General features: G+C 33.5%; 1 long non-coding RNA gene across 1 annotated transcript; it reads left to right on the top strand.

Moving 5' to 3' along the window:
• The first annotated feature begins 2,214 nt into the window (after nucleotides 1–2,214).
• On the top strand, nucleotides 2,215–5,144 carry LOC120355261. Its single transcript, XR_005573474.1, has 3 exons — nucleotides 2,215–2,479; nucleotides 3,795–3,913; nucleotides 5,099–5,144. It is a non-coding gene; the product is annotated as an uncharacterized LOC120355261 (long non-coding RNA).
• The last annotated feature ends 7,810 nt before the right edge of the window (nucleotides 5,145–12,954 follow it).

Genomic DNA, 12,954 nt, shown 5'->3' with positions numbered 1-12,954 from the left:
TGAATAAAATTGCTATCCCAGTCTATTTTATACATACATTTTTTTCTAAGGCACGGTTGTTTAGTCTGTTGAATTCCTTACCTCAATGTATGTTAGCAGCGAAGTATTATAGAATGCATACTTCAAAACGTCAGTGCACTCAGCAACAGACGGAAGTATGCAGCGAGACAAAGGAGATCCCTCCACAGGTGTTCTAATGTTGCAACAGACGTCCGTCTGTCTGCATTATAATGTTTGTTCAAGTCCCATTTTCGAAAATACCCTGTTTTTAATATAGCTTTTTATTTTCATAGTAAAAACGTACCAGGTTAATAAGATAACTTGAAATTTTGTAGATTCTTAATCAGTTGAGGATTGTTATAAGCCTATCTCAAATTCTCAGTTTGTCAAGTTTTTAATAAGCCCTTGCGGAGTATGGCTTATCTGCTAGGATTATCTGCTCTCAAATGCTGTTTTCATTTTCAATTGAATACTCTAAAAATGTTACGTCTTGTGGGGGGTGTCGAACGATGAGGGGGTCCGACCCGCCACAACACCTCCCCCACCAATGGATCTGCGCCTGCCTTCTGAAAGCGTTTTCTGAAACACAAGAAAAAACATTTCTTAATAAAAAAATTCATAGAACCATCAGTCTTTTAATTTTTAATTTCAAATTAACCATTAATTTTCATTAAAAAATGAAAATTAACAATACTTTAACCTGGGTTCGAGGCTAGCGGATGGATACAACGACACCATTGTTACGTCACATCATTTATTATTGTAAATCAATTTTTTCAAAAATTGATTGCTAGAAACAATCAATATCGCTGACGAAAGAGTGTACCAAGCTAACAATATTTTGATTTTTTCAGTTGAAGTGAGTGTACAATTGGTATTAAAATCGGATATTGGCAATGAACTAATTTTTCTACAACAATGGGAGAGCGGATGAAATTGCCCTTGGTATGTAAAGTGCACAAGCACACTGCACTGCGTCATTTTAACGAAAATTTTTCAGTGGAATGGTGAAAATATCTGATTGAGCTTTTCATAAAGGTAAGACTTTTCAATTATGTTTTCAAACAGCAGGAATAATCCCAGCAGGTTTTCATTGTTGAACTCAGAGTTTAATTGTTGACCGCATAGTCCAATGTTATTTTCCGAATTTGTTAGCCTATTTGTACCCAAAATCCCAATTTCTTATAACCTAACCTTTCAATTTTTGGTTATTGAAGTATTTTTGGGGTTATGTCTAGTGATGGGAAGTTCGGATCACTTTACTGATTCGGGTCAGTCGTTCACGTTCACTGCAGCGACCCGTTCAATTGAACGGTAAATTTTCTATAGCTTCCCTATGAACAATCAATCAAAAAAAAAAAGGCCCACCACAGTTGATGTGTAAATACAGTAAAAACAGGGGTTTACCCCAGTTGATGAACGGGTCAAATGAACGGGTCTTTTGAATAAATGTGATCCGGATCACTCGTTCACCTTAATGACCCGTTCAATTCGAACGGGTCATGACCGAACCACAGTGACCGAACAACACATCTCTAGTTATGTCACAGTCAGACAGAGTACGGTCAAATAGCTCAAGCTTGTTTTGTAAAATCTATCAATATTGATAACAAAATGCTATTTAAGTTTACTTTTGTATATAAACGTTTTAAAAACATATTTATCAGAGTGATGTAGCCTAGTTTTTATCTATAGTATTATTTTCAGCGAACTGGGATAATTTTGAGTTATTGAATTTTCTCCTAACCTATAAAGACATTCTTATCATGTTAACTTATCGTGTTCTTGCTGGAATGTCAACTTTTATTACATGTCTCCTATACGATAGCTCGAACAAATTGCTTCGTAATAAGGTGTGTTTTCGTAACGGGCAGACGACAGAATTCACTTTAAATTAACATTGGTTCTTATGGGAGTATTCACCCATCGGCAGAAAGTTGAGCAGAAAAAAAGAACTGTTCAAATCAGAGACGAACTGTCGTTCATCTTGCCGTTCTTTATAAGGCCTATCAACACAATGCTATTTTGCTTCGACCGATCACTGCTCGTGAACCGTTTTGTCGAAAAAGAACTAATTTCGGGATTCTGTCGACGAGAACAGACAGCTTCGAATCACTTTTCTGCTCTGATCACGTGACACCGGCAGAAAAATCTTTCTGTGGATCAGACGCCATGTTCTTTTTAACCTCAATCTTTAATTGTTGGATGGTTTGTTTTGAGTTTTGATATTGGTTGTCAGATTTCGGATTGCTACTATTATACTGTGAAATTAATTTGCAGTGTAAAATTGAGGTATAAAATATTTCTATTGGTTTCTTTATTCTTATAATTTTTACAAGAGAAATTGAAAATGGATTTACAACAGAAAGGCGTGAAATTTTCAAAGTTCAAAGTTTTGTACTTTCCAGACCTGCACAACGAATTACCTATTTGAAAAATAGAATATGGTTAGAAATTGCTGATGTAATAGAGGATTCAAGTAAGTACATTTAAATTTCGCATAATAAAGTAGGCTAGATCTACCGTACACAATTATTTGATATAAATTTTATGAGTAGCCTACTAGCATGTTTACAATTTTTATTCAGGTAGCCCACTGTAGTAGGCCTTTAATAACCTAGTCTCTAGGTCTAAATTGCTATTTTTTTCATTTTTCAAGAGGTTAGAAGTTGACAAAAGTTTATTTATTTCTTTTTTTAATGTTTAATTTGTAGTATTTAATAATAATGTAAATCCTAGACTAGCTAGTTTGTGTATGGTAGAGAATTATCACAAGAAAGAAAGAAATCTAATCAACTGATTAGATTTAAACTCATTCAAGATTGATTGATTAGATTAACATTAAATAATCAGATTCAAAACATTATTCAACCAAGATAACATTTAGCATTTCATGCTAACAATCTTTTACACTTTCAGTAAGTTGGCCTAATCACAAAATACATTTTTTATAATGCAGCTAGTAGTTTTCACAAACAGATTTATTAAAAATAACATCATAATTTGACTTGGAAGTATTTCATTACATTCTAAGTCCTAAACTTCCATTATCCTTGTTGCACCTCAAAATATTGTAAACCCATAGTTTATCAATATAATAACAAAACTAACCTGACTATTAGAACATTTACTTTGTCTTTGGTACCTATCTATGAATTAATCTTCTCTTAATTTATAATTTAAAATCACTTGGAAACAATATTAAATAGATTGTTATAGTAATAACTTGATCAGAGTCAGTGTAATTGAATATTGAAAGACTGCCATTGGAAAAATATAAAATAGGTACTATTTTTCTGGTTGACCATTGCTACCAAACTCATTTAAAACTACAATAGTAATGTATTTGAAAATCTTATTCATGCTCTATTGATCGATATATTGCGTGATGCCAGGTATATCAATGTGAATAGTATAAATTAAAACAGGAGACACACAACATAGATAGATTAAAAACACTGAAAAACTTACATTATAATCGGAAATTTTTAAGGAACTGTGTCCCCTTTCTCAACCGAGCAGAGAGTGTAATGTAAGTTTTTCAGTGTTTTTAATCTATCTATGTCGTGTGTCACCTGTTTCAATTTATATTATAAAACTTTAAAGTGTTTTCTGTTATGTGCTATGAATGTAAGTACCTATATACTTATAGTATTTATATCGAATGTAAATAGTTTATTGAGGCCCAGTTCACTTCTAATTTATTCAAAGTCCAAACTATGTCTTATCATTGATGATTAACTTCACATTATCTCCAAAATGAATATGCTGAAAGATTATGTTTCTTTTTTCAGGTACCATTTACAAACAAAATATTGAAGAGAATGTGCTCAAAGGAAATGCATATGAATTCTTTTTTGTTGACCAGGATGGAACAATTCTTTGGAACCTATAGTTAGATTAAGTTAGTTAGGTAAGATAAAATTCCACTCATTTTTTAAACTTTATATAGGCGATGTCATTTTATACAGTTCCCCATTTTTCAAAAAGGTTTATCCACTTCAATGTTTTATTATCGATTTGATGGTAGATATTCAAATAGTAAGATTTAACTATGGTATGTGACTAAAATAATAGAAAAACTGACTGAATTTTGAGATCATTAATAGCTTACAGGAAATCTTAATATTTCGAAACTACGTGAAACCACATGAGATCAAGATGGACAGTTGAGAAGAGTGCTTAAAAAACAATGTATTCACTTATCATTTTACAGGGAATAGAGTTATTCATAATATTTGGGATTCCTTCCATAAAGAAATAATTTATGTAACATTATCTAATAATGTGATAACATTACATCAATAATTTGATGTTAAAATTGTTTTTAAAACACTCTTCTCAACTGTCCATCTTGATCTTGAGTGGATGATGACTTTATAAATGACCATACATTAGAACTATGAATAGATGACTTCAAAAATTCACCCAGCAAGTGCTGGTAGAAAACACTGAATAATAGCTTTTAATGACAGTCATTCCACTTTTTAAAATGTATGATTAAATTCATGGATGAAATACCCACATTGTTCTGAGAGAGATTTATGTATTTGCAGTTTGGTATTCATTTTCAAATCACTTAGTTCTACTTATAATGTTGTAGATAATCATCATTTCAGATTAAGCAATTAATTTATTGATTATTTCCATTTGTTTCATTAAACTTGTTTCTCTAAATGTAGAACTAAAAATTACTTTATGCAGTACATTTTGGAAGAGTTAAGTAAACCAAACGGTCGAGAAGTAGGCCTACTGACCACAGAAATAAATAAATAATTGTTCATGGTATCCAAAAATATATTGTTCACCAACAAGTTCTTTTGACCTAGGGGCACACTGATTAATCCCAATTCCTGCATGGAGATTTATTTATTCAATCATTCAGAATTACACAACTAACAGATTGATGCTAATAATAATTCAACTGAATGTTGGTTTATTGGAATTTCTCATATAATATTACTTTGTCATTATTGGGGGGTTCCTTCCCAAGAAATATAATTAAAAACTTATACAGATTACAATCAATTTCAGAATTCACTTTGCAACGTTTTTTTTTATAATGAATAATTAATTATCTATAACTTTTTGATTTCAGGCCTAGTGATGTACCAGCCAGAAGTAGAGGATGACAAAGAAAATCAACTATGAATAATATTCCATGGATATGATTCATGTATGATGTAGTAGCCTACAGAAGAAAGAGATGGACTAATCTAAGAAATATATTCATTTTTTCAGTACATCTTGATGTGTTTATTTCATGTTATTCATAATAATATCTTCTTTTTCTGATCGCTCCTACTAACTGCTTCAATTCAGGTAGTTTTGAAGAAAACAGCAAGTGACATGGAATTAATAAAATATGTTTTAATTGTTTATACTTGAGGGATTTTTAAAACTATATTTAACCCAAAAGCATCGAACTCTTATTAACCCTAGATTCATAATCATTCGCCTGTCAGACGACGCAGAATTCTATGAAATCGTAGTTCACTGGGAAGGGAGTGTGGGGGAGGGCTGTCCTCCCTTCTCATCTACCAACTAGTTCTCCAGTCAGTGCTGTGCATGCGATCGGTGATGTATTGCAACTAGTTTTGAGGTTATGTCGTGTTTTTGTTGTGCCGTAGTCTGAGAGATGAGTGTTTATGAATAACGGTAGTGTTGTTTTTTCAACAGTAGTCTGACAGACGAAACATTATGAATAGGGAAAGGTCAGTTTTCACTTTAGAGGACGAAAGTGAAATACGTCAAGTGCTGTGTGAACTTGAAAAAGGTGTTTCTGAAGGTGATATTGAACCTGATATTGACAATGATGAAAGTGAAATATCAGATTATGAAGAATGTGAATCAGAGCATCAAACTTCTGCAGATGACACTGATGCAGACCCTGATTACCATCCATCAGAAGGGGAGCAACAACAAGGCGCAAGTGGGCAACGTTCATCAATACTTTTGCACCTACATAATAGTGAAAACCAGGAGGGAGAGTCTTCATCAGAGTCCATACAATTGGATGAATTAACAGAGAATCCAACAGATTTATCTGATAGGAATATTTCAACAGGAGTTTTTGATCCAAATGTGCCATCAACCAGTCAACAAAGCTCAAATTTTACAACTAATAACAGTGACACCTTCACAACTATGTCAATAGACAGTGACAGCCACGATGATGACGAAGATGCCGAATATCATCCATCATCAAGTGACAATTCATCAGATGAATCCTGCACTGACATGAATGTGGACATGACAGAAGTGACTGATATCAACAGATCTCTTGAATCACAAGTGACTTGTATTGATGCCCATGAAAATAATATTTATTTATCTTCTGTAGTTAGTCACAAAAATATTGTTTTGTCAAAAAAAGGAGTTTATCTGGCAAGAATGGACATAAATGGTCATCAAAGCCAGGAACTAGAACCAATAGACCTCAAAGAAGAAATATTATTCATTTTCGTCAAAGACCAGTCAATAATGCCCAGAATATTACAAGACCTGTGGACTGTTTTAAAATTTTTATCTCCCCCAGTATTGTGGATGATATTGTGAAATACACAAATGAAGAAATATCTATGAGAAGTAAGAGTTATCGACAACAATCTGCTACTGTATCACCAACCAATTCAGTTGAAATCGATGCTTTGCTAGGACTCTTAGTGTTAACAGCTGCCATGAAAGACAACCATCTCACTTCTAAAGAACTTTTTGAACCTACCTTTAGTGGAACACGCTATATTTCGGCTATGAGTAGAGATAGATTTGATTTTCTGCTGAACACATTACGATTTGATGATAAAGACACCCGCTCTGAACGTCGAAAAGTAGACAAATTAGCTCCCATAAGAGATATTTGGGAAAAGTTCATGGATTCCTGCAAAAGTAATTACTGCCCTGGTTCATATGTTACAATGGATGAGCAACTGCTAGGCTTTAGAGGACGTTGTCCATTCAAAATGTATCTTCCCTCAAAGCCAAACAAATATGGAATTAAAATAATGATGCTGTGTGATGTGAAAACAAAATATCTGATCAATGGAATTCCATACTTGGGGAAGGACTCCAACCCATCTGGTCTGCCCTTAGGAGCTTATTATACAAAAGAACTCACCAAAACAATTCATGGTACAAATAGGAATGTAACCATGGATAATTGGTTTACATCCATCCCACTAGCAAAGGATATGTTGAGCAGTCATCAGCTGACAATAGTTGGAACTCTACGTAGTAACAAAAAGGAGATCCCTCCTGAAATGAGCAATGAGAAGTCGAGGAAGATAGGCTCTGTAATGTTCGCTTACAATAATGAACTGTTTTTAGTATCATACAAAAGGAGATCCCTCCTGAAATGAGCAATGAGAAGTCGAGGAAGATAGGCTCTGTAATGTTCGCTTACGATAATGAACTGTTTTTAGTATCATACAAGGTAAAGAAGTCTAAAATGGTGTTTCTACTCTCCACTACTCACGAAAATGGTACTGTATCTGAAACAACAGGAAAACCAGATATAGTTGAATTTTATAATTCAACAAAGGGCGCAGTTGACACGTTTGATGAGATGTCAAGTAACATGTCATGCAGTCGCAAGACACAGCGATGGCCACTGTGTATATTTTATGGAATGGTCAACAGCACTTTAGTCAATGCCTATGTGATATATGTTCATAATAAAATTAAGGAAAAGAAGAAGCCAATCAACCGGAGAGAGTTTGCTAAGCAAGTATGTGAGGAGCTAACAAAACCGCACCTGCAGAACCGAATTGAAGTACCGACCCTGAGAAAGAATCTGAAAACAAATATTGGAGAGATACTTGGAACAGAAGCTGGACAGAGTGACCCTGAACTTCACGGACAAGCTGAGAGAATGATATGTGCATTTTGTCCATCTAAAATAAGAAGAATGACAAGGTTCTCCTGCTTCAAATGCAAAAAGTTTCACTGCCTACAACATCAAGCAAAAATGTGTACAAACTGTTCATCATTGGACTAAACTCATGAAACATCCTCAAATATTGTAAGTAATGCCTCTCTGCATCATTTAATTCTGTATCAATAAAATAGTTATTTTAAAAACATTTCTTTTTAGTTCCTCTACCAAGGTAGTCTGACAGATGAATGATTATGAATAGTGCTACAATAATAGGAGATTATGAATCTAGGGTTAACAACTTTATTGGTTCTGTATGTCTTCTGCTTTTTTGGAACTAATAAAATTATTTAACATTGCTGACTGGCAAATGCTATAGGTAACACGTAGTTAAATAATAGACTTGAATTGGATATAAAATGGGGAATCACAATTATTATGTATTGTATTAAGAATTAAGTAATAGTACTTATTCACTGCATTGAAGGGGTAATAATTCTTTGAATATGAAAAATAACTTAAGCCAAAGTTGAAAATATGATGTTCCAAGCCACATCAAATATAATCACTTTCAATTCTACCTTCTAGGCTATATTTCCAAGGTTTTGATTAAAATTGATGAGCTTTTAGAACATTATAGTGAATAAGGAGTTTGAAAGGCTACTCTAATTCTAATTAATACCCTAATAAAGTATTAATTTTAATAGGACAACTTTAATGGTTAATTGTAGAAAATAACTAGTAGGCCTACTCTAAAATATTCAAAATAAGCATGACCAGTTTCTAATTGTCATTGTCAAGAGAGTCCTTATTGAAAATGTCGAAACTAATCATGTTTCATTTTGGAATATCACAAGGGTACTAGTTACCTTCTATAATTAATAAATATTCATCCATTTTAAAATAGGCTATGTGTTATTTAAAGTACCATAACAGAACTCGTTTATTAAAGCAAGATATAGTTATCTCAACAATAATTATTAGAATTAGTTCGCCTGTTTGAATACACTTTGTACATGTCATATGTGTTAATCTATAATAATAATTTCCAATATTCGTATAGCTGGTGAGGAGTCCCTAATTGAACATTGCCTGAGAAGGCATATTGATTTAGGCAGTCAATTGGCCTCACGATTCTTATACATGATTGTATATCAGCCGTGACCGTACCCATCCAATGATCAAAAAGGGGACTGCTAAAATAAAATTGCCTAAAAAACGTTTACAATATCTCTTGATGTAATATAACCCGTAGATTCCAAAAATGCCAAAAGTAAAGCACTTATTTATTATTTATTTATTGATTTTTTTTTCGATAGAGCTTCAATAGGCCTTTGAAGTTGAATACCGTACTCATAGTAGGTAGGCCTACCTATAAACGATGTGATTCAAAGAACATGCATTGACTCTGAAGGCAATTGATTCTAGTTAATAAAATAATTATAATAATATCTTATTAATAATAGAATGCTTCTAGTTAATAAAGTAATATCTTATTAATAATGAAATACAATCAGTTACTTCAAATAATTTACCCTTACAAATTTCAAGCATAGGAAATGAAAAGTTAACTCTTAGATTGACATGCCTATAAAGCATAGAATTTTGCATAATTATTGAAGTAACTAATAATTGTGGAAAAGTTATGAGTTTTAAAAAGCAATTAATTCACTTTATTGAATTAAATCTCCAATAATCATTTCAGAATTACCTTTTGGACAACCCAAAAAGTTCATTACCCATAGCACATAAAGCAAAATTCATATCAAAGAACTAGTTCTTTGAATGTTACTGTTTCTGCCCGCCTGGGTGCGCTGCAATCGATTCTGCTTCTGCCCGTTACGAAAACACAGCTTAAATCTAGTTTGCAATGATCAAATTAAAAATTGAAGAACAAACATAGGTAATTATTTTCTTCAAGATTCCACTGACAATGAAATGACAGAATTTTATCTTCGATCAATATGACTACAGGTAGGCTAATCTCAGGTTATAGTTTAGGCTAATATCTTCTAATTCAAATTATATAACCTAATCAAATTAAAAATTAATGTGAACTAACTTTTATAATTTTGATTGTTAAAAGTTTAAACTTGCTCTTGTACCGTAGGCCTATACTAAGTCATTATCTAAACATTATAGTTTTCTTAGACCTAGGATATCTTTTGTTTGAATTCTTTAATGACATAGTAGTTAAAAGTGACTAATTATAAGGTTTTTTTGAAAATAGCCTGCCAAAATATTGCAATTTTAAACCAAAAACCTAACCTCAAAATTCAAACTTGCATAGCTGTAGAAAACTGTAAAACCACCCTAACTTACCCTTTTTACCTTCCAACCTTTATTAAAACAAATTCTTTCAGAACCATTTTAAAAAGTTAGATCAATAAATGCCTTTTTATTTGCTCCACAAGATAGAAAGTGATATGCGTGAAGATGCTGTCCTGTTATTAGATGAGTGATGATATTTTGATGTATAGATAATTTTAATATTGATAATAGGGACACCAGATACAAAACTGTACACATTTTGTTCAAATTCCACTACAGAACATAATTTACTGTGTAATTTTTTGGAAACTTTACATTTTTCAATGATGGTTTGCAACATATAGGCTAGTTAAATCTACTACTATGATAGATTGACAATCAATCAGTTCAATTATTAATAGCCTACATTGAATATATATTTTGAGTAATTTTTGTCAACTGTTTATTTATTTAATAGAAACATACTAGCTAAACCGCTCACAATAATTATAATTGTTTCCTCAATTGGTCTTAACTGTGTGTAATAGGAATGGGAGTAAACATGACATAAGTATTTAATACCTTAAGAAAGGTTTTTAATAACTTGAACTATACAGGTTTCGAATTGGAATGAGTTTGTTTGGAGACTTAGTAACAGTAATAACAAATTCAAAACATATGTTGTTATACTACATTCTTCCCCCAAAGAGTTAATGAATGTAGTCATTCAAATAATTAGGGGGTCTTCTATTTCTAAAACTTCTTCTTGGATATGTATTTTGATTTTCTTGTCCAGTAGTCTGTTGTCTAGGTTGTAAGCTCTCGGCAGTAGTACTAGTTTCGTTTTCTTGGTTTTGGGTTGCTTGAGGATTATGGAAGTATTCAAGTTCAGGTTCGGAAGTTGGTAATTGAGAATTTTCATCATATTCAGAATCGGTTTGTTCTTCGTGATCTCTGTTTTCGTACTCTCCAACTGGAGCAAGATGACGTGTTGATACTGTGGTTTCTCTTCCATCAGGTAGCTTTACATGTGCATACTCAGCATTTCCATGTAGAAGTTGGACCTCTTCAACAAGTGGCTCATATTTAGATGTTCGATTGAATTTTTTTAAATAGACGACCGGAATTGAGAATCCAAGAAGGAGCTGAAACACCATTGTTTCCAGATCTACGTGGGTGTAAAAACATACGCTCATGAGGAGTTTGATTTGTGGCTGTGCAAAGTAATGTTCTTGTTGAGCTAAGAGCATCTTCTAAAACTGACTCCCATTGATTTATTTCTTAATTAAGTGATTTTAATGCTAGCTCAATCGTTTTCCATAGAATACCATTATATCTTTCAACCTGTCCATTACCTGCTGGGTTGTAAGCAGTGGTTCTGCTAGTTACAATTCCATGCGAGTTTAGGTAATTTTTCAAGTCTTGACTCATAAATGATGTTCCTCTGTCTGAATGTATGTAACTAGGAACCCCAAACGTAGAAAACAGGGTTTTCAGTTTTGATTTAACTGTAGATGATGACATGTCTGGACATGGGAAAGCAAAAGGGAACCGTGAAAACTCATCTACTATTACCAATAAATAACGATTTCGACTTGATGAAGGCAGAGGGCCTTTGAAATCGATATTTAGCCGTTCAAATGCAGAAGTGGCTTTAATCAGAGTCCCTTTGTGTTTGAAGAATTTGGGCTTGACAGCAGCACACACTTTGCAGGAGTTTGTTATACGTCTGATTTCATTAATTGAGTAGGGTAAGTTTTTACTCCGAACCCAGTGGTACAACCGTGTTATGCCTGGGTGGCATAGAGACTCATGTAAATCAACTAATAGATTTTGGATTGAAGAACATACTCTAGACAGAGCATCAGCAGCCATATTATCCTTGCCAGGTCTATATACAATATCGTAATGAAAACAAGACAGTTCCAGTTTCCACCTCATTATCTTTTCATTTTTCACTTTACCATGACGGTTGTTATCAAACATAAAAGCTACCGACCTCTGATCAGTAATTAACTTGAAATGTTTGCCAACCAAGTAGTGACGCCATTTTCGCAGTGCTTTTACAATGGCTTGTGCTTTTTTCTCAACACTTGAATGTCTTTGTTCTGCTGGTGAAAGTATACTTGAGAAGAATGCAACTGGACGGTTTGATTGAGTCAAAGTAGCAGCAATGGTGCTCCCAGATGCATCAGTTTCCACAATGAATTGTGCTTCAGGGTCAATGCAGCTTACTACAGATCCAATTATTTCACTTTTTATAGTTTCAAAAGATTGTAACCCTGCTTTAGACAAGGGAAATGCAGAGGAATCACCTTAGTGGCATAATCTGGTATTAGTGATGCATAATGTGAAAACATACCAAGGGTCCTCCTCAGCGATGCAGTGTCTCTAGGCGGAGGTAAATTTTTCAGTGGTTCCAATCGGCTGGGGTCAGGCTTGATAGTTTTGTTAGATATATGATAGCCCAGCAAGTTGATCGATTTCAGTGAAAATGAAGACTTCTCATTATTGATAGTTAGGTTGTATTTGTTTGCAGCGTTGATAAACTTTTCCAAGTTTATATCGTGTTGCTCCTGTGTTTTGCCACAGATTGTAACATCATCAAGGTAAGCATAAGTGTCTTGTAGCTGTTCAGACCGTATAACTTGGTCAATTACACGTTGGAACACTGCCACTCCATTAGTGACCCCAAACGGAATGCGTTTAAACTGGTAGAGTTGACCACATGCCTCAAATGCTGTGTAGTGCTTTTCTTCTTTCCTTATCGTAATTTGGTGGTATGCACTTTTCAAGTCGATAGTACTGAAAAACTCATAATTTGCAACTTT

This window comes from Nilaparvata lugens, chromosome Y, assembly GCF_014356525.2.
Source record: "Nilaparvata lugens isolate BPH chromosome Y, ASM1435652v1, whole genome shotgun sequence".
Lineage (NCBI taxonomy): Eukaryota > Metazoa > Arthropoda > Insecta > Hemiptera > Delphacidae > Nilaparvata > Nilaparvata lugens.
Note: the sequence above shows the minus strand (reverse complement) of the source record. Positions and strands in the feature narration are given on the sequence as shown.